This window comes from Thalassophryne amazonica, chromosome 6, assembly GCF_902500255.1.
Source record: "Thalassophryne amazonica chromosome 6, fThaAma1.1, whole genome shotgun sequence".
Classification (NCBI taxonomy): domain Eukaryota; kingdom Metazoa; phylum Chordata; class Actinopteri; order Batrachoidiformes; family Batrachoididae; genus Thalassophryne; species Thalassophryne amazonica.
Window position 1 is genome coordinate 13,840,573 of NC_047108.1, and position 16,416 is coordinate 13,856,988.

The 16,416-nt window shown below is 42.6% G+C and overlaps 1 pseudogene; it reads left to right on the forward strand.

The window, feature by feature from the left end:
• Nucleotides 1-1,293: 1,293 nt before the first annotated feature.
• Nucleotides 1,294-16,416, forward strand: part of LOC117511414 — a 34,874-nt pseudogene continuing 19,751 nt past the window's right edge.

Here is a 16,416-nt window from a genome sequence, read left to right on the forward strand (position 1 = left end):
ACAAAGTTGCCATGTAATGCAGAGGGAACAATGCATCTGTGGATGTGCATGACATTTGCATCTGGTAAAGCCAAGTTCAGGAAACTGGAGCCATAATTACCAAAACACTGCATTAAGTTTTCTGTTGGAGCCTGATGGAGCTTGTTTTGCCATCAGACAGCAAATACTAATAACGGAAGGAATAAAGTATTTTCTCTATTGTTTTTTAAAATGTGCGTCTGTTTTTTTATTATTATTCTCAAGGTGGATAATTGTGCAGCACTAAGCAGGAATGTCAGGAATGAGAGTGTGATTTTTCTCCAGACCACTTATACACAGGTGGAGGTACAACAATTAATATAGCATGGTTACATTAATTACATGGTAATTACCAGCACACACGACTTTTATGTCCACAATTTAAAATATAAGTTACAAATTATGTTACCAGAATCTTGATCACAGAAGGGCTTTCTTCCGATTGTAAACTCCAGCTAGAGTTTGCCAGAGGGCACGTGGGAATGTTTTCTTGGAACAAAGTCCTTCTTGGTGATGCGGTTCCTGTATCCAGCGGCCCTGGTGCCTGTGGTTGCACTTAAATCACCTGTAATAAGCAGAGGACAGAGAAGTGTCACCATCAGAGCAGGTGTCACCCACAGAGGAAGCTGCAGGACACAAAAAATATCTGAGACAGGCCTCAGAGCGACCAGAGCAAAAGTAGGTGTGTCTGTCACAGGGGAAACTCCAGCCAAGGGGAATCTTCAATTCTCCATTTTCAAGTTAATGTGACATCATTCCCTGAATAGGTGAATCTTCCAGACTAGACTTTTACACACTCAAATCATGCAGCTATGTCTGCAGACACGGAGAGTGTTTCACTCTAATGCAAAACTTAAGATCACACACTCATCCAATCCCTGAGGTACTCCACCTGCATGAGCCGCCTCTGGCTTGGATGAACCCTCAGCACTGTAACTCCACCATGGGTCAGGACTAATCGGGAATAAGGACTTTGCTCAGGCGCACCTTCATGGTTTTTTGTCTGATTGCGTAATTGAACTTGTGACCTCCTGGTCGTAAGTCCACACTGTGACGACACTCCAGCTTTTTTAAAAATCTCACTCATTGCAATACTGTATTTTCATGTTTTTATTCCCTCGGTGTTGCTTGTTCGCCGTACTTTGCGTGGGTGAGATCATTTTCGACGCCGTGGGCAGCGCAGAGTGCAGGCATTCTGATTTTGATTGGCAGGTGATGGGCGGAGTTTCTGCCTGCCATTGTCGTCTTTGACCGTCTACAAATGAGGAAGATGAGTTTGTGGGAGTGCACTTATGGTTAAGAGGAACCGAGCAGCAGGTTTCTCGGCACACATTCCGCGCATTCCTCCACACACCTGTCCGACAGGTGCGCTCAGCTGACGAACGAGACTTCAGGCTCATCCATGGCCGAGTGTCTGCGCAGATACTGCCCGTGTCTGGAGACGCTGTGGCAGAGGATTAAGGGGGAGAACAAGTCCGCTGAGACCGGCCGCAGCGGCAATGACGGAGGTGACAGAGGCGGAGATGAGGGCGCACCAGTCCCCGCGCCGGGCTCTGCGCCCGGCTCTCCCACCACCTGCACCGGCTCCATCTACACGGCGCTGTGGCCGTTCGAAGCGCGGTCTCCTGAGGAGATGTCGTTCCAGGAGGGGGATCTGTTCAACGTGACCAACCGCAGCGGGGAATGGTGGACCGCGCGTAAAATCGACAAAAACGGCTGCGTCCTCGGAAGCGGGATCGTCCCGCGGAACTACCTGGGAAGAGAGTCCTTGGAAGTGCAGCCGTGAGTTTCTCCTCAGAAGCTTGGTTTTCTATTGAGGATGCGCTGTTTAAACTCGAGGGGCACCGCAGAGTGCTGATTGGCTGATTGGCTGCGCCAAATATGAACGGTCCCGGATTCAGGTACAACAGAGAAACATCATTCCTGCGAGCTGATAAGAATCTGGCTTTGGTGATCACATCAGAACATCTCACCCGCTGGTTGTCACGTATGACTAAGAGGTTTCTTCAAGATAAGCGAAGAAGGCATTGTTCTATCACGATTAAAATCTCAGCAGTTCTTTCTCAAAATAAGTAAAAAGCAGCTCCACACAGGCGGCTCTATGGCTTTGGTAGTGATAGGGCTGTAGCCCCCCTCACCACCAAAAACTTTCAGTTGCTCCACCAAAAAAAAAAATACATTTGCTGTTAAAACTGCATGCTGTGTGAATTAACTCACTTATCAACTCAGCACGTTCACTCCACTCGTACAACACAACCTGTCTTTGTTTTATTTTTATTTTTTCATTATACCACTTAGCCTTTCTCAAAGGTCTATGAGTGACCCCTAATGGTCTGAGTATATTTGAAAAATATCACATTTTAAATGACTATATATTCTTACTTAAGTGTTTCTCAGACACTTTAAAAATGACTCCACAGTCTAATATATAGTAACGTCTATCTGTTATTTTCATTATCATGTAAATCCAAAAAAATTCAATTTAAATGGCCTATTTGTGATTTTGATCATTTTAGGATTGTTGAGGTTGTAAGTTGTAATATATTGTTGGAGTGGTAAGAAAATCTGTTGTTTTTGGATATTTGGGAAGTTAGGTTGTGGGCAAGATTTTTTTTTTTATCTTCCTTTTTTAGGATTTTTATTGGTTAAGTGGGCATTAGTCTGAAGAATTTTTAGAAACACTGATCTATTGACTTTAGTTTGATCACAGTTGAATTGTTTCCTTGTAAAATATCCCTGTCCAGTAACAAGATGATGGTATTCAAAAATGAGAAAACAGGCCGTTTAAAAAGAGTGAAGTGGAATAGTGCCACCTAGAGGCACTATTCCACTTACATTACATTTTCCCCACCGAGAAAACTCATCTGAAGCCATCACTGTCACTTTCATCACTTTCTTCACTTGGTTATTCACAACACGCTTTTCAAGAAGTAGCATACTCATTTTGTACACGTGCTTACTGCTGTCAAAGGTGACAGAATTTCATTGGAATTTGTTCCACTTCAGTCACTTGTGTGTTGTATAATTTTATGATGTCTGGAATTGGAGCAGAGATTTTCCCATAAAGTCCAACCATCTGCTTATCTCTTTCCTTCTGCACAGGAGTCTTTACAAATCTTCATTTCTGTCTTTGAAGCTGTATGGTCTTTGGTTTTTAAGATTTAAATCATGAAAAGAATTTCCTTTGGCACCACTATAATTTTATTCCTGAGTGTTTTAATAAGGCATTCATAATATGATATTTCCAATATGATCATAATTAGCACTATTTGGAAAGAATGTAGAATTTCAGCCCCTGATGGGTCGAATTTCAAGTGAGCAGATGCCATTTGGCAGCGATGTTATAGATCACGTGGGGCCTTCCTCCACGTTGTATGAGCATGCTGGGAAGAACATGACGACTGCCAGTAATGCATTGTGACATCAGCAGGCTCCTTGCAGAGGCAAAATAAATCAAGATGTTGGAAAATGCCCTGAAACAGCTTATTTCTATATGAATCTAATATGTTTCTCACATATTTTGCAAAAGTTAGTGAGAAATAAACACTTCTATGTCTGAAATGCTGATTTTGTAACTAGTTAACACCCCTGAAGTGATTTGCAAGAGGTCTTATAGATGCGAGTATGCACGCTGTGGGAGCACACCTCAAGCAAGTGCTGTCAGGTCGTCTCAAAATCTCATATGTACACACATGCGTCCTCCTGCAGTCCGTCTGCATGAATTCAAGGAGAAGACAGTATTTTCCATGGATCCCCCCGGATAAATAAAGTTCATTCAGAAAGTATTCACAGCACTTCCCTTTTTCTACATTTTGTTATATTACAGCCTTATTCCAAAATCTAGTATATTTATTTTTTGCACCCAAATTCTACTCACAACACCCCATAATGAAAAAATGAAAAAGTTTTTTTTTTTTTTGTATTGCACACCCTTTGCGCAAAACTTAGTTGATGCACCTTTTGCAGCAATTACAGCCTCAAGTCCTCCTGAATATGATACCACAAGCTTGGTGCACCTATCTTTGGGCAGTTTAGTCCATTCCTCTTTGCAGCACCTCTCAAACTCCATCAGGTTGGATGGGGAGCGTCAGTGCACAGACATTTTCAGATCTCTCCAGAGCTGCATTGCTGTAAATAAATGTGTGAAATGTCACTCAGTCGCCACTTCTGCTTTTGTCTTCTCATCTCTTTGTTTGTTGCTTTAGCAGAACCACATTTGTGTACTTTAGGTATATTTTGTTGTTGTTTGTTTCCACGTGTGAACAGAATGGCTGTAATAACTGTACTTGTAGGTTTTTATTGCTGACATGTCTCCTTTGCGGTTTTGTGCAAATTTAGTTTTTGTTTAGTATTTGTGTGCAAGATTACAAAAAAATCTGATTTTTGCAGCACTGAGGGGCGAGCTTATTTCCTGTTGGAGCAGAAGATGTTTTAATTGTTTGAACTCATTTTAAGCAATTCCAAATCAACTGGTTTAGACTCATACAAAAAGACAAAAGAGACTGTTGATTTTTTTTTCTATAAACTAACTTTGAGTTTGAACTTCTATTACAAATTTCACTTACCAGATGATACATTGTGTTTGAATGTATTTCTGATCTACTTAGTCTTGGTGTGACTGACTTTCACTCCCTTTCTCTCCAGAGCATATCTCCACCTCTGGACCTCTCAATTTGATCTAATTGTCAAATAAAAATTAAACTGGTTGTTTATTGCGTGAAACACTGCAGGCACTTTGTATCTAATGGTTTAATTTGACACTTCTTGTCTTCATGCAGATGGTATTTTGGTCAAATGAACCGTTTTGAGGCCCAGAGTCACCTCCTAGGAGCAGGAAATGAAGAAGGATCCTTCCTCGTCCGCCTCAGTGAGAAAGAAGAAGTGGACTATGTTCTTTCAGGTAAGGAGAGAAGGAAGGAATGGAGGAAGTCAAGACACTGGCTTTTACAGCTAACAAACAGAGAATGGTACTCAGCAAAGTGCATACTACCACAACCGCCCAGTCCCCTTTAACTGAAATTAAACCCAAATCATATTTCAGTTGTTTGTCCATTTTATTGACCATGTTCACCAGATCCACAACTTTATCTAGTTCAGATACAAAGAATGGGAAGACAATCGTGGGATGCTGAAACTTGTCTTTTATCCTGATTGCTGTGTGTGTGGTGCGTGCGTGTGTATGTGCTAGCTGTCCCGTGATCATGGTCCTGACATTTTGATTCTGACAACTAATCTTTGATCCTGATCACTGAACTCTGACCTTGATCATTGAATTTTGCTTTGACTCTACAAGTTGGCTTTTGATCATGCTCACTAACCGTTGGCCCTAATCATCAGCCTGTGATCTTGATCACTAACTTTTGGTCCTAATTACAGACCTTTTATCCTGATTAAATCAAATCAAATCAGTTTTATTTATATAGCGCCAAATCACAACAAACAGTTGCCCCAAGGCGCTTCATATTGTAAGGCAAAAGCCATACAATAATTACAGAAAAACCCCAACAGTCAAAACGACCCCCTGTGAGCAAGCACTTGGTGACAGTGGGAAGGAAAAACTCCCTTTTAACAGGAAGAAACTTCCAGCAGAACCAGGCTCAGGGAGGGGCAGTCTTCTGCTGGGACTGGTTGGGGCTGAGGGGAGAGAATCAGGAAAAAGACATGCTGTGGAGGGGAGCAGAGATCGATCACTAATGATTAAAAGCAGAGTGGTGCATACAGAGCAAAAAGAGAAAGAAACAGTGCATCATGGGAACCCCCCAGCAGTCTAAGTCTATAGCAGCATAACTAAAGGATGGTTCAGGGTCACCTGATCCAGCCCTAACTATAAGCTTTAGCAAAAAGGAAAGTTTTAAGCCTAATCTTAAAAGTAGAGAGGGTGTCTGTCTCCCTGATCTGAATTGGGAGCTGGTTCCAGAGGAGAGGAGCCTGAAAGCTGAAGGCTCTGCCTCCCATTCTACTCTTAAAAACCATAGGAACTACAAGTAAGCCTGCAGTCTCATAACTAAAGGATGGTTCAGGGTCACCTGATCCAGCCCTAACTATAAGCTTTAGCAAAAGGAAAGTTTTAAGCCTAATCTTAAAAGTAGAGAGGGTGTCTGTCTCCCTGATCTGAATTGGGAGCTGGTTCCACAGGAGAGGAGCCTGAAAGCTGAAGGCTCTGCCTCCCATTCTACTCTTAAAAACCATAGGAACTACAAGTAAGCCTGCAGTCTGAGAGCGAAGCGCTCTATTGGGGTGATATGGTACTATGAGGTCCCTAAGATAAGATGGGACCTGATTATTCAAAACCTTATAAGTAAGAAGAAGAATTTTAAATTCTATTCTAGAATTAACAGGAAGCCAATGAAGAGAGGCCAATATGGGTGAAATATGCTCTCTCCTTCTAGTCCCTGTCAGTACTCTAGCTGCAGCATTTTGAATTAACTGAAGGCTTTTCATTACTTTTGATTACTAACCTTTGATCCAAATCACTGCCCTTTGATCGCGATTGCTGAGCTTTGATCTTAAAAACAAAGATGGCATCATATTGGATAGCACAGACTGGACTGCTAGTGGGAACAGTTTGAGGAGTTGTATAATGAGAAGACCGCAGCAGACAGCACATTGCTTGCTGAACTAGAACCAACAAAATGTTATTATTATTATTATTATTATTATTATTATGTTTATTTGAAATGGGACAATGCATATTAATTAACATAATTACATGTAAATATGCCCGATTATAGCAGGATGCTAATTTCCATCCGTAGTCCCAGTAACATAGACTAAGAACACACAACATACCAAAATAAATTAATCATGACAGAAAAACAATTAAAACAGAATATACATACAAAATATTTACAAATTCAAAGTAGCAATAATTGATAGTTAATAAGCAGCTGACAGGTGGAGGAACCAAAAGAGTTTTATGATGGGTGTTGCGGTGCAAAAGTACTGTATTAAAGTGACAAGTGCTACGTGCAAAGTGCTTCAGTGCCTGGTTGAATTGCGTATTACAGTACTAGGTTGTATTGCACGTTGCCCAATACACTCATTGCACATGCACAAGTGTAAATATTGCACAGGGTGTCATACACAAGTTTATTGTGTGAAGACTATTAAACCGTTGAATAACATAAAGTACACAAGGGAATTGTGTACATATAACTGAGAAAAAAAAAAACTCGAGTGGTGCCTCCACAGTTGAATTGTTTTTTAGGCTACAGGTGGTTCCATGTCTGATTTGCCAGTAACCAAGTTTTCAACTGTCCTTTGAAGGTTCTGAAAGTGGTGCTCTCCCTGATTGTGACTGGGAGGTTGTTCCAAGCTTGCCCACCTTTTATGGATAACACATTCTGACCAAAGGTGGTCCTTCTATGAGTCATCTCACAGTCACCTCTTGTGTCAGATCTTGTACCCTGCGAATCTTTTTATGTGGATGAATTCTTTAACAGGAGTTGGTGCTGGTCCATGTAAACATTTATATTTATATTATATTTATTTATATTTAATTATATTTATATATGAAGCAGGCATATTTGAATACCTTCAGATTTTCAAAGTCTAGAAACTTATGCTTTTCCAGAACCTTACAGTGATGATAAGAGTTAGCTTGTCTATTATATATCTTACTGCTCTTTATACAGCTGCTCTATGGATTTTAATACTGAGGTGGCTGCAAATGCCCAGTTAGTGAAACAGTAGTCAATATGTGAGAAAACCATGCAAAAGAGATATGTTTTGGCTGCATTTGTTGTTAGAGAGGGACGTATATGTTTAAAAATTAGTAAATTAAAATTTACTGTGTTTTTGACTTTTTTAATATGTTTTTTGAAGGACAAGTTTGAGTCCAAGATAACTCCAAGATATTTAAATTGGGATACCAGCTCCAACTCCTCCCCATCAACATCATACATACTGTTCTTTTTTTTTTTTGTATTCAGCTGCAAGCGTCATTTAACCAGTGTTGTATATCGTGTAACACATCCGTGTGTTTTGAGGTGATATCTTTCACATTATTTCCGTGAGTAAAAATGACCACATCATCTGCGTACATTTGTGCATTGAAATCTTTGCACACATTTGGTAAATCATTTATGTACAGCGAGAACAGCAAAGGTCCAAGGATTGATCCTTGTGGGACACCGACTGGGTTGTTAAGAAACGGAGATTTGGAACCATTTACGGCGACACATTGTACTCTTTTTGCTAAATAAGATTCAAACCATTGTATTGATTCAGATGTTCTGCATGTTGACGACATGCAGAACTTCTTGGAAGGTGGAGTAGAGAATGAAATCAAGAGACAAGGCTCCGTGAATTCACCCTATTGACGTATCCCATAATCCCTTGCGCGCCAGAGAGTCGTTGCAGTCAAACAACATAGAGAATCCACATGATAACAATTGTAAATGAATATTATACTACAAAAATGCATTTTTTATGCTTTTCGTCACATTAATAAGAGACTGCTGCATGATACCCTGAAAACTTGCTAAAACAATTATAACAATAATCCGTGTCTGCTACGTTTAACCTTCTGGGGCCGAGCTAAGAACAAGCTTTACTAATCTAAATAACTTTTGAATGATATGAGATAGAAACTTACTTTTTTTGCTGAAAAGTTAGCTCCACAGACTTTCAAGCCAGCCATCGGCCATCTTTGTACACCGTCACATGGTTTTCCAAAAATCAAATCGTAGGGCAGATTTACCTCACGTGAAAAGTCAAAGATCATTTTCAGGAGTGATATGTTACTAGTTGGCCCGTTTGAATAGCCCCCTGGGTGCTCCAATGAGTACATACTCAGTGTGCCCTGCGCCATTACGCACAGCGATCAGTGAAAGCAGGATCACCCAGAGAACCTCACGTGCTCAAACAAGAGTGTGTAACTATCAGGATTGCTCCAGTAGTTTGCATGTGAATGTTACTGGATACTCTGTTGCTTTCTCTGCGGTAAAGCACTGTTTACCATATCAATGGACAACAAAACGCATAGACCATTTTGTATATATTGTTCAAAATGTGCGAGACAAAGGAACACCTCCGTTTCGGAGTGTTAGAGGACAAGTTTGGACATGCCTGTCTCGGCTTTCAGTGCTTACCAGTCGAGTGAGTATAAGAGAACTTGTGGAGAGCTGGACATGTCCAAACTTGTCCTCTAACACTGCGAATGGAGGGTGTTCCTTTGTCTCTGCTTCATCAGCGAATCGGTCGTGACACGCGAAGCCTCCGCGTGGCTTTCCATGACAAAATCTCTTGTTAAAAGTGAAATCTGCCAGAAAATGGCTGATGTCCAGCTCTTGTGATAACCAGAGAAAGGGCACATGACGGTCTCGTATCCACAGAGCCATCAGCTTAGAAATGATCTAGTGGTTTGTGCCGCGACGGAGCGCGGTGCACCAACCGTCCTTAAAGGGGTCCTTAAAGGGGTCCTTAAAGCTGTAGTTGAAGTCCTTATTCTCTGTGAAGCCCCTAAATTTTCACCAAAAGCCATATAACTTTTTCGAATGTGTCCAGGTGCCAGTCTCTAACAGCTTCTGAAAAAATTCTGATGGGAAAAAAAAGTCCTTTTCATTCCGCCATTTCCACACAATGAAAAATCCGATGAGGGGGCGGGACCACTCCTTCCACAAGGCGTGCTCACAGGCGAATGACGTCACCGCCAGGCGTGGAAAAACTCACCCATGCACACGAGGTTCAAGCATGTCTGATGTAAAAACATATGAATGAAATCCCATATAGTTTAAAAAAAAATAAAAGGACCTATACTTTATGGACACACCACGTATCTTTGGAAGACTTGTAGAATAAGTGTGTGAGTGCAGTTAGGGGTTGAGGCAACTTGACAGATGCTTTTGCAGTAACCACCAGAGTTCGTCAAGGTTGCAATCTGTCACCATACCTTTATCCTGTTACTGCTCAAAGCTGTGCTGCAGACAGCACGAGGTGACTGTACTGTTGGCGGAGTGCAGATGTTCACTAATCCCATCTTTGTTTTGCTAATGAATTGACCTGATTGCAGAGACTCCAGAGACTTAAGCCCCTTTCACACTGGGGGTGCTCCCGGTGCTCCCTATTGCGCCATGACGACGCCGAAAAAACCGCGCTGTTTGGAGTGTAATTGCCGCTTAATACTGTGTCGGCTTGCGCCTGATGACGTCTCATGGCGCTGCCAGTTTTGCTGCCAGGTGCTGCCAGGTGCTCCCTCTCACTCTCCCCCTTTAAATAGCTCATTTCTGCCTCTCATCCAGTCTGTTTTCTGAACACAGTACACACACTGTTCTTTCCCTCCTTTTGACTGTGCGCACGCATCTCGCGGTCAAAGGAGGAAAGAAAAGAAAAAAAATGTCTGCAGGCAGTTAGTTCCTTTCTCTCCTCACTCTCTCATCACAGTTAAAAAAGGACATAAGTCCAGGACATGTCAACATCAAGTAGAACTCCAACAATCTCCACATTTGCTAAAGGACGGTCCGTGCGTGCACGCGTACGCATCTTGCGGTCAAGGGAGGAAAGATAAACTATAACAGAACTCAGAGTGCAGCCCTGTAGCTCAGCACAACAAGCAGAAGAGAAGTCAGAGTGCACAGTCTGACTACAGCCAAACTGTGCACTCTGACTTCTCCGTGCAGAGAACCTGCAGGCTGCGTTCTCACCTCCTCTCTGCCCCCTGCTGCGCGCACCTGACGCAGAAATTCCTGCGTCGTCATGACGCCACAGGGAGCAACTGGGAGCAGCCCCGGTGTGAAAGGGGCTTAACAGACAACGACTGCTGCAGAACATTTGGTTTGAAAATAAATGAGCAGAGCCCGAGGTGATGACTGCTGTAAAACAGCGAGCCGACATAAACGTCACACTGACTGATGGAGGTTTGGAGCAAGTAAAGGAATTTACTGTACAAGTTTGGTATCAGAAGATGGCAAGTGTATGGCAGTCATAAAGAAATGGATTGGGCTCGCCTCAGCAGCGATTGGAAAGCTACACAAATCTGGAGAGCCAAGGATATATCAACGGGAAGTAAATATAGGGTTTATAAAACTTGGTATTGCAGGACTGATATATGGTTCTGAATGCTGGGTATTGAAGAAAGAAGATGAAAGAAGGCTACAAACCCTGGAAGTGAACTGCTTCTGAAGAATGCTGAAGGTAACCAGAAGAGATAGAATTAGAAATGAAGTTGTGATACAAAGAGTGGGCTCAAGTGAAACAGTGGTTGATGTTTTACCTAAGAAGAGGCTAAAGTGGTTTGGTCATGTTAAAAGAATGAAGCAAGTAAGACTACTGACAAGAGTCCTGCACTGCTATATCCCTGGATGGAGAAGCAGAGGACAGCAGGCAAAGACATGGATGAATAATATACAGGAAGACCTGAAGGTATATGTTGTAAGCATGGAGGAAGCTGTGCAACTAACTCGGGACAGGACGACGTGGAAAAATCTTGTGGCAATGCCGTCGTCATCTGAGGATTGATGGAATAGCAGAAGAAGAAGAGAAGGAGAAGAAGATGTCACTTGGTGATCACTGACCTGATCACTGAACTCTGACCCTAGTCACTGACCTTTGATCCTACTTGGTGGCCTTTGACCCTGATTACTAACCTTTGATCCTGATCACTGGCCTTTGATCCTACTTTGTGGTCTTTGCTCCTAATCACTGAACTCTGACCCCGGTCACTGACCTTTGATCCTACTTGGTGGCCTTTGACCCTGATTACTAACCTTTGATCCTGATCACTGGCCTTTGATCCTACTTTGTGGTCTTTGCTCCTAATCACTGAACTCTGACCTCGGTCACTGACCTTTGATCCTACTTGATGGCCTTTGACCCTGATTACTCTCCTTTGATCCTGATCACTGGCCTTTAATCCTACTTCGTGGTCTTTGCTCCTAATCACTGAATTCTGACCCAAGCCACTGACCTTTGATCCTTGTTGGTGGCCTTTGATCTTGATCACTAACCTTTGATCCTAATCACTGACATTTGATCCTATTGGTGGCCTTTGAGCCTGATCATTAACCTTTGATTTTGATTACTGTCCTTTGTTTCACCCTTTGATCTGTGCTAAAATGGGCTCTTCCTTGGCCCATGCCCCCCTCCTCACACACCATCAGTGTGATAATTCCAAGAACTCCAGACTTCCTGCCTGTGTGTTGTGACAAACATTCAGCTGATGGCCATTTAAAGAGCAGCGCCACCTACACGTAACTGCACAAAATGTCACAGCGTTGTCCATCACAAGTAAAAGCGAGATGAGAAAACCACATTTCAGGGATCCCCGGGGTCTGTCCAGCACAGGTGTCAATCAGCCATTTCACAGGTGATGTCACTGCACACACATTCTATTGCTCCGCCCACAAAGACCACCACAAAGGTGATGTTTGTGAAAATCAAAGAACTGTATCAAAGCAGTTTCTTCCTCTGTGCTTTTTTCAAAGCAGCTGGGGTTCAGTGTGTTGCTCAATGACACTTCAACAGACCTTCCAAAACTTAATGATACAGATGTAAAGTATTTTTTTTTACTTTTGTTCTCCTTTTCTTGGCATGCTGTGTGGTAACTCGTACAGATCTGAGTCAAAGGTCAGTCATCACTTCTCTCTTTTTAATTTCTGTTTGTTTGATTCTTTTTGACAGTCGATCTGCTCTTATTGTGTGAATTTCCTCTAACGTGGGGTCAGTAAATTTTATCTTAACTGTTGTGTCCTATCAGTTCTGACTTTATGAGCTGCACGTGATTTAATCAGCAGATTGTTCCTGGAATTGTCCTACTGATCTTTTTATGATGTCGGTGTTTCTGAGCAGCAGCCGTCGTCTTCTCAGTTTGGTGTCCTGCTCGAGGACACGCTGACACTCAGCAGCAGCTGGGAATTGAACCCACAACCTTTGGGCTGATGGACAGCCTGCTCCATCAGTTTCATCTTGTCAGGCTCCTTAAATGCAAGCTGCTGATGAGCTCGTTAATGAGAAGCTGTAACGAGTTGGTGTCAGCTGAGGTCAAGAAGCTTCGTCACGGATGGAACGTGCTTCAGCGGGAGTCAGAAAATACGACCGTCCGACTCCATGAGCGTAAGGAAACACTGAAAACCATAACGGGAGCAGAGTTCCTGCTCAGTTTCGAAACCGTTCCAAGAACAGGTTTTGAAACCAGTCCAAGAACCGGTTCATCTGTTCTGCACGATGCTGTGACCAAAGAAACAGATCAAATTAGTTTCGTGCACATTCTTTACAGTCAACAGATTTCAAAGGAATTAAATTCCTGCATGAGGAATCTGTTCATTGTTCAACTCCATTATGATGTCATAAAAGGTCAAAATAACAAACTGTATCAGTGTGCAAATATAAATGGGCCAAACTGAATCTTCAGGTTTTGTCATTCTCGCCTGCACACTGGCGAACCCATGTTCAGGTCATATTTACTTTTATGTTTGTTTTCTATCTGACATTCGCAGCATTGAAATATTGAGTTACTGGTTTGACCTGAGGAGGACGACGTCACGCCGTTGGCTTCCTGCAGCATTGTGGGAAGTCATCAGTCGTTTTACCACCGCGAGTGTGCTGCTAATAACAACAATATATTTTAGAATAACACAAATGTTCTAAAAGCAGGAGACACTTGTTTGTGCTCATCGCTCCTAAAATAAAATAAATCATTTATTTAGTTCAGTGATGTTCCATGAATTAAAAAAGAAGGTTATGTTTGTTGTTCCTGCTGCCATTTTTTGAATTATAATTTTGTTTTTGTTTTTGTTTTTTACGTTGGCAAGTTTGTTTGTAGCTAACAGCCACAAACTGTTCTGAGTCTGTCTTGGAACAGAAATATTTTTTTTAAAGAATCAAATTTGGAAAGAGGTTTTTTTTTTTTATTTATGAAATCCCAGTTAAGATGGAGGCTGCTGTCTATTAAGGGGCGCTGGTCTTTGTTGTTTTTGAATATTGGACTGTTGCCGCAGTGTGTGCGAGTGATCCCATCAGGTCTCAGAAGCTAAGCAGAGTGGGTCCTGGTTGGTACTTGGATGGGAGACCTCTTCAGAAGGGCTGTGCGTGTTTTTCCGGGTAATACTGGCGTGACGTCAGGAAGGGCATCCGGAGTAAAACTTCTGCAGGATGTGTGCTGCGTTGTGTTGGTGACGTTTTACAAAGAGGAGCAGCTGAAAGGCAACAACAACAGACTGCTGCCGTGCTGTTTTCGTGTCACCATGTAATGGTTCCTGGTTGGACTCATATGACAAGGAAATTACCTACTTTTAATGGAATTTACACCACAAGCAAGATGGTGCTTTATCAGTGTGTTGTGTGCAAACAATACCTTACAAATACTGCTGGGGGCGCTAAAGGACCCAGTCAGTCAGAATGTGAGAACCGAGGCTGAACACGGATGTTTGAACAGGACACCGAAGTTGTCTGGTGGAATTACAGTGACCCTGCGGCGAGGGGGCTCCAACCAGATCAATCCCTTGCTAGATTTGTCTATGGTTATTGGTTTAGATCCCTGGTTGCTGTTGAATTTTTTTAACCTTGAGCGACTGAGGATCAGCACTTCCAAATTTGAGACTATGGTCCTCTGCCAGAAACAGGTGGACTGTCCCCGCCGGATCAGGGGAGAACTGCTGGCCCTTAAGCATCTCGGGATCTTGTTCATGAGTCGGGGTAAGGTGGACTGGGAGATTGACAGACAGATTGGGGCAGCGTCTCATGTCCTGTGGGTACTGTACTGGTCAGTCGTGGTGAAGAAGACCTAAGTCAGACAGCGAGACTCTGAATCTGTCAGTTGATTTACACTCCTGCGGTCATGAGCTTCGGGTAACAACAGAAAAAATAAGATCACGGATGCAACTGCCGATAATGAGATTCCTGGACAGGGTGAGAAGCTCAACTCTCCGGGAGGGACTCTGAGTAGAGCCGCTGCTTCTTCTGATCAGGAGCCAGCTGAGGTGGTTCGGGCACCTGCTGAGGATGCCCCCTGGTGGTCTCCCTAGGGGGGTCTTCCAGGCACATTCAACTGGAAGGAGACCCTGGGGAAGACCCAGGACATGCTGGAGGGATTATATTACCCAGATGGATTGAGAACAACTTGGGAACCTCCAGGAAGGAGTTAGCTGAAGATAGGGAAGTTTGGGATGAGCTGCTTCATGTGCCGCAATTGAGACTTGGACCCAGATAACCAGCAGAAAGTGAGTGAGTGGATCACAAATATGCATAAATTATGTAGAAAAACAATAACAGAGGAATTTGTTCTTTATTCTTATTTTTTTATACATGAGGTTCAAACACTAAATGTTGCCGATGAAGAGTAAGTAGTATTTATTGCCGTCTTTAGCAGTATAACTGTGTTTTCATGTGATGACTCCTCCTCTAAACTCTTCCTAATTACACTGCCAGCTTGTCATTTGTCTCCAGCAGTTTTGTCCTGTCCTGGTTTTGTAGATCATGAGTCTTAATGGTGTGCTTGTCTCCTTCCTGCAGTGCGGGATAGCACCACTTCGGTGTGAGACATTATAAGATCGTCCAGACAGTAGGACCGCACTTCTATGTGGAGCTGGACCAGACATTTCCCACCCCTGGTCGACCTGGTGGACATTACTGCATCAACCTGCTGAACAACACAAGCCAACTGAAGTCCTCCTGCAAGAGGGTACGACGTGTGTTCACACTTTCTCTTTACATGGAAACAAGAAGTGTGGACTCTAAAATACGGACACATGAAACCCTGAAGCAGGTGTCAAGGAAGCACATGGTCACCTGTTGTGTGGTGGTGTGTGCTTTTCTGCATAAATAACATTATCCATTCTTCGTGCTCAATGCCAAAGAAGGGGCGAATCCAGACAGAAAGGAGCCATGGAGGGGGTCAGGGACACGGCCCCCCCACAACAACTTACATTAAAAGTCCACTTTTGAAGTCTTTTTTTTTTTCTACTACTACTACTTATACTAATAATAATAATTTCAAGAACTAAAATGTTTAGAGAGAATTAAAATCTTAGAAAGAATTTGTTACATTTATAAACAATGTAGGTTAGAAATTGTACGTTTTACTGTTACAGTGCTGTCAACCGTTAAATACACTCAACAAACATATAAACGCAAACACTTTTGGTTTTGCTCCCATTTTTGTATGAGATGAACTCAAAGATCTAAAACTTTTTCCACATACACAATCTCACCATTTCTCTCAAATATTGTCATAAACCAGTCTAATCTGTGATAGTGAGCACTTCTCCGTTGCTGAGATAATCCATCCCACCTCACAGGTGTGCCATATCAGGATGCTGATTAGGACACCATGATTAGTGCACAGGTGTGCCTTAGACTGCCCACAATAAAAGGCCACTCTGAAAGGTTGCAGGTTTTATCACACAGCACAATGCCACAGATGTCGCAAGATTGAGGGAACATGCAGTTGGCATGCTGACAGCA